Source organism: Pantherophis guttatus, chromosome 1 (genome assembly GCF_059756535.1).
Source record: "Pantherophis guttatus breed Tessera chromosome 1, ASM5975653v1, whole genome shotgun sequence".
Taxonomy (NCBI): Eukaryota; Metazoa; Chordata; class Lepidosauria; order Squamata; family Colubridae; genus Pantherophis; species Pantherophis guttatus.
This window is the reverse complement of record NC_142063.1, coordinates 115,538,683-115,550,732: the sequence shown is the minus strand read 5'-3', so window position 1 is coordinate 115,550,732 and position 12,050 is coordinate 115,538,683. Positions and strand designations below refer to the sequence as shown.

General features: G+C 39.2%; 1 long non-coding RNA gene across 1 annotated transcript; it reads right to left on the bottom strand.

Annotated features, from left to right (window-relative positions):
* Positions 1-1,994: 1,994 nt before the first annotated feature.
* Positions 1,995-3,276, bottom strand: LOC148116533 (uncharacterized). The gene is made up of 2 exons (XR_015733641.1): positions 3,089-3,276; positions 1,995-2,295 (listed from the first exon to the last, which is right to left on the bottom strand). It is a non-coding gene; the product is annotated as an uncharacterized LOC148116533 (long non-coding RNA).
* Between the last annotated feature and the right edge of the window lie 8,774 nt (positions 3,277-12,050).

Below are 12,050 nucleotides of genomic sequence, written 5' to 3'. Positions count from 1 at the left end.
CCAAAGGTGCTTTTTCAGAAGGCAACTGGGCTTTCTTGTTTTTTTCTTTGAAGTCTTTTCTATTCTAAGAAGTGAAACGTCTTCAAAGAAAAAACAAGACAGTCAGTTGCCTCCTCAGAAAGTACCTTTGGGACATTTGTGATCCAAAGCCAGATTTCAGCAATTGGTCCTTCTGCCTGAGTCTATTACCAGCCTCAAACCAAACTGTTCGCATACAATAAAAAAGAGTAAGCAGGGGCACTAATGTTGGCAACCAGTGGGGAATATTTTTACAGTACACTGAGCCATCACAAAGTTGTCCTTCAGGTCAATATTGAGAAGCTGTGCTTTTGAGTTTCAATTATGGAAATTAGTTCTATGTGCAACCGACACACAATTTACTCCACACAAATTCCACTACATAAATTAGCAAAGGAACATCTTATGCCCTTCTCCATTGACCTTCTGCTTCTTTTCTGACTTTATGTGAATAGCTGTACTAATCAGACTGAATGACATGTCCAGTTACAGCTGCCCTTTGGTTTCAAGTTTCAAACTATTTGAACATAATCTTGAGGGAGAAGCCATAGCAGTTAAAGATGTAAAAGTGATATCTATAGATCTAAAGTATGGTATTTATCTTTCATGTACAATTCCGATTTTATGAGCCTGCAGCCCGGCTTGGCAAGAAAATGATCTTATGTAAACGGAAAGAAATGAATACTCCTGATATTAAGAAATGGATTCAAGAGATGTGTCCTTTGTCAACTTTTTAAAAACGACTTTATATTCTAAAACTATCAATGGAGATTCTCCATCATCCAGGTCATGGTTGTCCCAAATGTGCTTTTTCAAGAGGCAACTGGACTTTCTTGTTTTTCTTTGAAGATGTTTTGCTTCTCATCCAAGAAGCTGGAGAAGAGCTGAAGAAGCTTCTTGGATGAGAAGCGAAATGTCTTCAAAGAAAAACCAAAAAGTCCAGTTGCCTCTTGAAAACCCACCTTTGGGATAAAACTGAGATGCTGGTCTAGGTATAATTAGTTAAGGATTGAATTAATTGCATATTGGTATCGTGTGGATTTTAATTTTTTTTTCTTTATTTTTTGGTTCAATTTATTTTAATCATTGCCAGGTAGATAGTTTATTACCACAGTATATTATCAGTGATGCTTTTGTTTGCTTGTTATATTTAATACACTAAAATATTTTTAATAATTCAGACTAAATTGTTATATTTCTAAACATTTTAAAACTTCTCTGACTTTACAACATTCTCTCAGTGATTGGTAGCTCCCTTTCTGATTTGTAGCATCATGAGGGACTGTATTCAGTTAGCTGTTTAATCTCTTTATGCCAGCTTAATCCACAACAGACAGGAAATGTGAATGCACATACTGGCTTCAGGAACAGCCATTTCCTGCTTGCAATTTGGGATATTAATCCTTGAACAAAAATGAGGAAAAATTTGTGAGTTCCCTTAATATACAATTTGGGAAAAATCTTAGTTTTACCTCTTTCTCAAGTGCCATCTTTGTATTAAATTTTATTCCATGTATAGAGGATTTACCAGATACAGGCAGCAAATATTCAGAAGATGATAAGAGGTAATTCTGGTCTGTCTCTGCTGCATTGTTATCTAGCAGTCATCTGGATTCTTGCAGTCCATTCTTACAGCTTTTATAAATGTATCTTGGAGGAAAGAGCAGCTGGCAAATAACACTGCTAGTTCTTTACAAGCTGATATTGTACACAGGCAATTATGTCAGTGCAATGCTTCCCCTCATACCTCCCCACACACATCTCACTCACCACCATGCATGCACATGTGTGGACACACACACACACACACACACATACACACACACACATACAAGTGAGGCAAAAGGTTAAGCAGCCTCATTCAGGAAGCTGATCCTCTCTCCAGTCAACAATCTGATCAGCTTCTCTGCGGGAAGGACATTAGGAGATTTTGGTTTGATTGTTTATAACTAATATTCATTGTGCTTTATTTACACTTTTATTTTTCTTGCTTGTAAGACATTTAGATAAGATCGTTATCTACAACATTGGGACATGAATAATTGCTATACCAATAATAATCCACACTTAATGTTGCATAGCCATAATCTCAGTGGAGCAAATTATTTTCCTTAGGAAATTAATTCTGCAGCCTGCAGCCTAAGCCTCCTTCTCATCACATTCTCTTGCTGTAACACTTGTGAAGATATTGCTTCTTCAAAGATCTGTCTTCCACATATCCATTTCCAGCACTTTGTTCTTCTCTTGGATGGGGCAGAGTTTCCTTCTGATTATAACCTGGCTTGATGGTAAGAGGCAGAACAAAACAAAACAAAACAGAATAGCAGAGTTGGAAATGATCTTGGAGGTCTTCTAGTCCAACCCCCTGATCAAGCAGGAAATTCTATACCATTTCAGACAAATGGCTGTCCAATCTCTTCTTAAAAAACTCCAGTGTTGGAGCACCCACAACTTCTGGATGCAAGTCATTCCACTGATTAATTATTCTAAGTGTCAATAAATTTCTCCTTAGTTCTAGATTGGTTCTCTCCTTGATTAGTTTCCACCCATTGCTTCTTGTCCTGCCTTCAGGTGCTTTGGAGAATAGCTTGACTCCCTCTTCTTTGTGGCAGCCTCTTAGATATTGGAAGACTGCTATTATGTCACCCCAGTCTTTCTTTTCATTAAACTAGACGTACCCAATTCCAGCAACTGTTCTTTATGTTTTAGCCTCCAGTCCCCTAATCATCTTTGCACTCTTTCTAGAGTCTCAATATCTTTTTAATATTGTGGTGACCAAAACTGGATGTAATATTTGTTGTGGAGGTTAATAAAATCAATGGACCGTGAACCTTTATCTCTATGAAATTCTACTTAAACAAATGATCCTCTGAAGCAGTTAACAGTAAATGTTTTTATTTACATAATAAAAACATAACAATATATATTCAATTAATAAACAGCACTTAGTTACTATGATAAATTATACTGTCAGCTATCTATCTATCTATCTATCTATATATATATATATATTCTCTTTAAGCTATGTTATCTATGACTATTCTTCCTCAGAAGAAATATTATTATATACCACAGAACTGCTCTTCTAACAGACTTCCAAACTGCTCATAGTTATCTAACAGAAAATCCTAGAAGACAATACAATTCTAGACAGAAGATCAAACTGAATAGTAAACTGAAGGGCAAGGTAAAGAGCAATCTGAAGAGCCAGAGCCAGATCAGGGGTTTCTGTTAAGAATCTCCTTTTATACTGTTAACTGTGACAGTTAGGGGAGGGCCCGGGAGATTCAAACATATTAGCTGCCCTCTGATTGGCTTATATATCTGTACATTCCAAAAGCCATTAATAGGCACAGCTATAGAGAAATAATTTTTCTCTAACAATATTCCAAGTGTGGTCTTACCAAGGCAATCAGAGGCAGAGTAGTGAATGGAGCCCTGCTATTCTCCCAAATGTGTAGTACCCAAAGCCAATCAAGCGCCACACAGAATTCAGAAAATTTCTCAGGTTTTTCTTCTGCTTTGTACTCGTCATCCTTGACAATAAATAATATTTAATTACAGAATTAAATTTATTTTTCTCTCTCTCTGTGACATCAGAATCTGCTGCCCCCATCTGAAAAGGACCTGCTTGATGAGTCAATTATTTAATATCCTGTCTTCTTTTTCTTAATATGTTATTGTAAAGTCATTATATCTCAGTAACCCTCACCAGCCTTATACCAAGACAAGTAAACAAATAGACAGCTGTAGTATGCAAAGCAGACCCATCTGCAGATTAACCTGCCAAAAGAGATAGAGATATATTCACATGTCCAGCTGATTAAATTTTCTATCCCTAAGTGCTATGGCTTCCTCCAACTTAATTCAATGAAAATGGCAAGGTCAGATATGGAGCAGGATGCTGGAGGGGGAAAAGGCTTTCAACTCCGAGCCCTCCAGTGGCGTCAGGGAAGCTGCATCAGAGTCTTATTATGTCTTGTTATGACACAACAGTGATCGGTCTCATTCGAGACAATGATGAACCCGCATACAGACAGGAGGTTGAACAACTAGCCTCATGGTGCAACCAGAACAATCTGGAACTGAACACACTCAAAACCGTAGAAATGGTAGTGGACTTTAGGAGAAACCCTCCCATACTACCACCTCTTACAAATCTAGACAACACAGTATCAACAGTAGAGACCTTCAAATTTCTAGGTTCTACCATATCTCAAGACCTAAAATGGACACCCAACATCAAAAACGTCATCAAAAAAGCACAACAAAGAATGTTCTTTCTGCACCAACTCAGAAAGCTCAAACTGTCCAAAGAGCTGCTGATCCAGTTCTACAGAGGAATTATTGAGTCTGCCATCTGCACCTCTATAACTGTCTGGTTTGGTTCTGCAACCCAACAAGACAGTCACAGATTTCAGAGGATAATTAGAACTGCAGAAAAAACAGTTACTACCAACCTGTCTTCCATTGAGGACCTGTATACTGCACGAGTCAAAAAGAGGGCTGTGAAAATATTTATAGACCCCTCATAACCTGGATATAAACTGTTTCAACCCCTACCCTCAAAATAACGCTATGGAGCACTGAACACCAGAACAACTAAATACAAGAACAGTTTTTTCCCGAATGCCATCAATCTGCTAAAAAAATAATTCCCTCAACACTGTCAAACTATTTACTAAGTCTGCACTACTATTAATTTTCTCATCGTTCCTATCACCCATCTCCTCCCACTTATGACTGTATGACTGTAACCTTGTTGCTGGAATCCTTACAATTTATATTGACTGTTTCCTAATATGATTTGATTGCTTATTTGTACTCTATGACTATCATTAAGTGTTGTACCTTATGATTCTTGACAAATGTATCTTTTCTTTTATGTACACTGAGAGCATATGCACCAAAGACAAATTCCTTGTGTGTCCAATCACACTTGGCCAATAAAGAATTCTATTCTATTCTATTCTATTCTATTCTATTCTATTCTATTCTATTCTATTCTATTCTATTCTATTCCATTCCATTTCATTCCATTCCATTCCATTCCATTCCATTATGGCTTTTGAGACACTTACTGAGGTGGGGGTGGGGGGTTTAAGAGTGTTAACTCTCCATTCAGATACCAAAATGATACTGAGCACAGTTCACTTTCTTAAATATGCTCACTGCTGGCTAGGATACATGGCTACCAGATAGAGCAGTGAGCTTATATACAATTAGATCTTCTGTTCAAATAAATTAACTGCCCCTATTTTCAATCCCCATGAACATTCACAGGTATGGCATCAGGAATCAGAAATGATCCATCATTGGATCAATTCGTAAAACGCAGAGCATAAAAGTGGGATTGGTATAAGGCATTCACAGGCAACCATGAGGTAATGAAGACATGTATGATGATATCACATCTCCATTCTTTCATATGTCCATCCTATTATTGGAGGCAAGAGGCAAGTCAGGAGGGTTGTGTCATAATGTCACAACATACCTCAGTTCCCCCCCCCCTCGTCATATCTGTGAATGTTTAGGGGGCTTGTTTAGGCGGGTTAACATATTTGAACAGAAGATCTAATTCTATATAAGCTCAGTACTCTGTCTGGCAGCCATGCAACTTAGACAGCAGCGAAAAGCTTGTAGCTAGCCATGGACTCTGGGAGTTGTAATTCAGCCCAGGAATCAAGAAAAGACATGGCATTCCTCTCAAAATATTTTCTCTTTATCTCTTAACCAACTCTGCCTATTGTCTAATCCCAAAGTCTATATACTAGCATTTCACCAGACCACTCAGTACATCTCTAAAGTCTTTAGATTTTTCAAACTCTAGTTACTTGCCTCTTATACAATAAATGAGAATAGAAAGTTAGAGGTATATTATAACAGACTATTTGTTCCCAAGAACAGATTTGTGTCAGTGTCATGAGGTACAAAGGGACAACATCCACAGATATTATGAGCTCGGAGTAGTATGTGTACAAGCATTTAAGTGCAGGAAATATTTTATAGCAGAAGCTGGACATAAAAAGCTGAAACAGTTCTCAAATATCTCTGCAATCTGTAAACATATTTTCTCCAAATACAATACAGTGATGGAAATCCTTTGAAGGGAGTAACTTCAGGATCCAGACTGGTAGACAAACTAACATAAATCCATAGATGTACAAGACATTTGTTCTGCCAAAAATTACAGAAATAACTCTCTAGCACAAACCTATTCAAGATACATCTGTCATAATAACTCAGAAACAACAGTCACCCCCAACATAGTTTTCACACAATGTAGCAGATGGTTGAATAATGCAAATTTAAAATGATAGCACTATTGTCATGGTCTGTCAGCAAACCACTTCAAAATCCAGTATTTTAGTGCAACGAATTACTCCTGACAATCACAGCATTATAGCACTTTGAAAATATCTGTAGAATTTATGTGAAATATTATTATTGTTGTTGTTGTTGATTGCACAGTTAGCCAGATGTTTAGTCTAGATTGACATTTTTATCCCTCTACCAAATCCTTCCCAATCTGGGGTCAACAGATGTTGTTTGATAGTGTTAAAGATATCATTATAGGATGTGAGCTGTTCCAGCTAAAGCTGCCTTTTGCAACTGAGGGAAGGTGATTTTGTCAATGCCAAGAATGTTCAAGTGGTACTCCAGATGTTTTGGGATTGTCTCCAAGGTGCCTATTATTACTAGCACCATCTTTACTTTGTTTTTTTTTTAGTTTTAGTTTTTATTGAATTTCTATACCGCCCTACTCCCGAAGGACTCAGGGCGGTGCACAGCCATGAAATAAAACACATAGATATACAAAATTTAAAATCGAATAAAATGAATTAAATAAATTTGGCTGAATTAATACCCGTAATTTAAAATACCCATATTTTAATACAGTAAAAATTTAAAATTTACACTTAAAAGGGAGAAGATTTAGGCGAGGCCAGCTTGATGAAATAAAAGCGTCTTCAACTCGCGGCGGAAGGTGCGCAGGTCCGGAATCCTCCGTATCTCTGGGGGGAGCTCATTCCAGATCGTCGGTGCCCCCACAGAGAAGGCTCTCCCCCTAGGGGCCGACAGCCGACATTGTTTGGCCGACGGCACCTGGAGGAGCCCCTCTCTGTGGGAGCATACTGGTCGGTGGGAGGCTATTGATGGTAGTAGGCGGTCCCGTAAGTAACCAGGTCCTAAGCCGTGGTTAGTTTTGCTATAGTCATTCTACTTCCATTTGCAGGTCTTTATATTTTGTGATTTTCTCTAGTTCTTTCTCTTCTATTCTGCTGTGTCTACTGTAGGTACTGCCAGGTCCATTATGCAGACTTTTTCTTATCTCTCTCTTAAATCTGGGGTGTTATGTGGCAGGTGCCTCTCTGTTTGAATTATAAAGTCCAAAAGCACTTTAACTTCTTTATTGTCTTTTACTTTCTCTATTTTATGGTCCCACTAGTTCTTGCTTACAGGCAAATGGTATTTCTTGCAGATATTTCAATGAACCATTGTTGCTACTTTGTCATGTCATTTTTTGTAGTCAGTCTGTGCAATCTTCTTGCAGCTAACTAAGTGATCCACTGTTTCTTCAGCTTCTTTGCAAAGTTGGCACATGCTTTCTGTTGCTATCTTCTCAATCCTGGCTTTGTATGCATCTGTTCTTAAGGCTTGGTCTTGTACAACCAGAATTAGCCTCTCTGTCTCTTTCTTCAGCATTCCTCTCTTAGCCATCACCAGGTCTCATTGTTATCTGCATTGCCTGCTTGTGTGTGTTTGTGTGAGCATGCATACTGGTCATCTAACACTTTGCCTTGCCATGTCTCTTTTCTATTTTTCATTTGGTCTTTCTTGTAGGCCGGTTTGGTTTCTCCGGTATTAAAAAAGCCTTCATGGTGTACTAGCTTCAATGTATCTTCTTCACTGTCCTTCAGATATTCTTCCAATGCCCCTTTTTCTTCATCAGCTGTCTGGTGTACTAATAACAGTCCATGACAACCTATGTTCCTTGGTAAGTAAAATCTGTCAACATTGCTATGTGGATGTAGGAATGATTCATTGTCATTTGTTTGTTTTTTAATCTTCCTATCCAGGGTTTTTAGTTCTGCTTGAGTCCAATTCACTATTGCAACTGTGCATCTAATGACTAGAATAACCCAGATGTTCATTGCCTTGATGGCATTTTCTCCATTGAGGTTGAACTTTAAGATCTTCTTCACTCTCATGTTGTATTTACTTCTAACCTTCTTCTTGACTTCAATGTGCTTGAAGTTGTCAGCTGGAAGGATGCTCAGGTATAGTTCTGATCATCTTCATCCAGACTTTTGATATTATTTCCATAGGGCATCTTGATTCTTTTAAGATTTCACTATTTTCCCCTATAGGATGGTATGTTTGTCCAGCCCAAACTCCATTGCAACATCTTGCCTATATATGTGTAACGTGTTGAGCAGTGATTGTATTTAGGATGGTATTTTTCCATACAACTTTCGATCATCCGTGTAAAAGAGGTGAGAAAGCCTGGCAGATGTTTTTGAAGTTTGATAGACAGTGTCTGACTTGTTCAGTATTGTTGACAGAGGGATCAGTGCAATGAAAACAGCAATGGTAATAATTAGTCCCCTTGAAATATTCCTCTCTTGATATTCCTCTCTCAGTCTATCACCACTGACCTTTACATAAAGCTTCTGATGTTTCTATGAACTCCTTTATTTCCAGGCACTTGATTATCCAGTCATGTGGTAGGGAGTCAAATGATCAGTCCAAGTTATATTCAAGTTAGTCTTCCTTCTCTTGCAGTTTTTCACAATCATCTTTTCATGTTTTGTTCCTCTGCTGCATGGGCGGTTTCTTTTCTGTTCAAGTGGAAAGAGTTTGTTTTCAACTAGATGCTGTTGGATTGCATCAGTTGTCACACCAGTTAGCAATTTGAAAGTTATTTACAAGCAGGTCATTGGCCTGTAGTTGTCTGGTGCTGCCCTTTTTGTTAGATCTTTTATTATCAAGTGGATTTTGACAGATGTTAATCAATATGTAATTTCCTTCCTTTGCAGTATGTTGTTAAACTGTTTGGCAATGAGTGGCTGTACAGTAGTCAGATGTTTCAACCAAAAACCATGCCCTTCATCTTTACCTATTGCTGATCAATTTTTTTAATCTTTCTTCCTTTTTTCCACTATTTCTGCTGCTATTACAAGTTCTTTCATTTCAGTTTCTTTTTTATTCTTATCCACCCCCTTTGTCAAAGTTGCGTTCTTGTCATACTTCTTTGGATTATGCCATGGCTATACCCAGAACCAGATTGTTCCTTCTTTTTCAGGTGGTGACTGATTCATTGCAGTCTCTCCCTTAAATTGTTATATGATATATCACATATCATATATGATATCTCATGTATCACATATATTATATATCATACATCATATATCATACATCATATATCACATGATGGAAGTCATAGAAATCTAAATATATGAATAAGGAAAGGGACAAATGTTTTATATGGTGAGGTTGAGACAATTCTGATCTCCTGTTCTAACAACAATTGCACCATTTTAGAACATCCCTTCTTCGAGGAACGGAGGCTGATAAGATGTTGCAGTAAATGTCAGGTGCTCATATTCTTCTTGGCAGACTGCCAAGATTCTTCAAAACCACCAATATCTATCTCCTCCTATTGACTTACACAGAGATGAAAACTGCCAGGCCTTGAACAGATTCCCAGAGGCTAGCTGAAAGAATGGGGAGCTCAAGTAATATTTTCATCAATCCTTCCAGTTGAGCATTGTAGCATAAGAAGAGAGAATGAGAATGTTCACTTAAAGGTGAAGGGGTGACTAAATAGAGTGGTCAAGAAGAGCTTGGGGCTCCTAGACATGCATGAAAATCCTAGCAAGACATAAGCTACATGTGATAAAGACTGAGATGAACGTGTTCCTCAGGTGCCCTACCACTCACTTATCAGGAAAATGTTAAACTGGGGGGAAAAGGACAGTGACAAAAGCCCAGAATTAAATACAATATCAAGGACTAGAAACAAAGCAATAAATGGAAGGGTGGAAGAAAGATTGGCATGCAACTGGAGTAACAAACCACTAGGGGATACCATGCACCATCTCAGATATTTCTTCACTAATGCATGGAATATAGAAAACACAGAGAACTTGGAATCCTAACATATTGTACAAGAACAAATATGACAATCACACGCATCATTGAAACTTCGGGAGATGACACATGATTAGAATGAAAAACATGCCATAGAATATACCTGCACAGAAAGTCCTGAATTAGACTGATTTCCAATGTTTGTGTTTGAGTAATAATAAGGGGAGAGAGAAACAAAAGAGGAGCTGACTGGACAAGCAGAAGGTATGGATGAATATTTTCTGTGCCAGATGACCAAACTTTCAAAGAGCCACACAATAGTAACAAAAGGAAATTTCCATGAGCCTGACATCAGCTGGAAATCTAATTCTTGACAAGAGTCAAGATACAAGCATTTTTTTTCTCCTCTCTTTCTTACAGTTTCAGTTATCATAAGGTAGAAATGGGAATAAGGCAGTCTACAATCTTGGACCAAATTATTACTAAGAGGGAGCAGTTGATTGGTTGAAGAGAAAGTAAAGCCCTTGGAACCTTGGGGAGAAAACTGACCATAATACTTGAGTTCATGATATCAAGAAAAAAGAGAAATTGAAGAAAGTCGTATCTGCACTGTGAACTTTAGAAGAGCTGATTTGCAGAACTTTAATGGAAGGTTAGTAATATCCAATGGCTTGAAATCGTGAAAGAGAAAAAAATGTGGAATCCTGCAAAACAAGATACTAATATCTTAATAGAGACAGTTCCTGCTAGAAGGGAAAATGGAAGACAGTGAAAGAGAACAGGGTGGTTACACAGAGCTTTCTAAAATACTGAAAAGAGAAAGGAACATGTAGAGAAGGCAGAAGGAAAAATGTATAGCTCAAAAAGGATACAAGGCTGCCAGTTATCAGAAACAGTAGGATCTGTGTCAGGAAGGCTAAAGAGAAGAAAGAGCTGAAGTTTACAGAAATGCCCAAAGTCATCACCATCAACATTACAAAGGCTTTTTTGAGTATGTCAAGGATAATTACTTTAATTTAACTCTTTGAATAAAACTGAAGTTTCAAGGACAATGTAGCTTCGCTGTCACAAAATGACAAGGAATGATTTGTAGCCATGACGTCTTCCTTAAGCATCAGGGATGGGGAGAGTATAGGGCCGTGATGGCGAACCTATGGCACGCGTGCCACAGGTGGCACGTGGAGCCATATTAGTGGGCACACCAGCTCAGCTCTGGGGCGCATGCGCGTGCCAGCCAGCTGATTTTTGGGCCTTCTGGGCCCACCAGAAGTAGGGAAACAGGCTGTTTCCTGCCTCTGGAGGGCCTGGGGGCGGGGTGGGGAAGGCCCGTTTTTCTTTCTTACCTGGCTCCAGATCCTCTCTGTGTATCTGGGAAGGGCGAAAACAGCCTTTCCCACTCCCTTGGGGGCCCTATGGAGGCTGAAAGGGCCCATTTCCCGACTCCCGGTGGGACAGGAAGTGATGTTTTTTCCTGTCCCCAGCCTCCAGAGACTCCTAGAGAGGGTCCTAGAGACTCCTAGAGAGGTTCTGGAGGCTGGGGACAGCAAAAAATGTCACTTCCTGTCCCACCGGGAGTCGGGAAATGGGCCCTTTCAGCCTCCGTGGGGCCTCCAAGGGAGTGGGAAAGGCTGTTTTCGCCCTTCCCAGATACACAGAGAGGATCTGGAACCAGGTAAGAAAGAAAAACGGGCCTACCAGGCCATCATGTGCCAGGAGCGGGGGGGAGGGGGGAGGGGTTTGCGCACGCATGCGCATGGGCACGTGCGCGTGTGACCCTCCCCCGCCCCCCCCTCTCCTGGCATGCGATGGCAAAAAGGTTAGCCATCACTGGTATAGGGGAACCCTGAATCCTGTACCCATAGATGGGGAAGGGTTAAAGGTAAACATATCCTGTTTTCCCCAAAATAAGACATCCCCTGATAATAAGCCCAATTGGG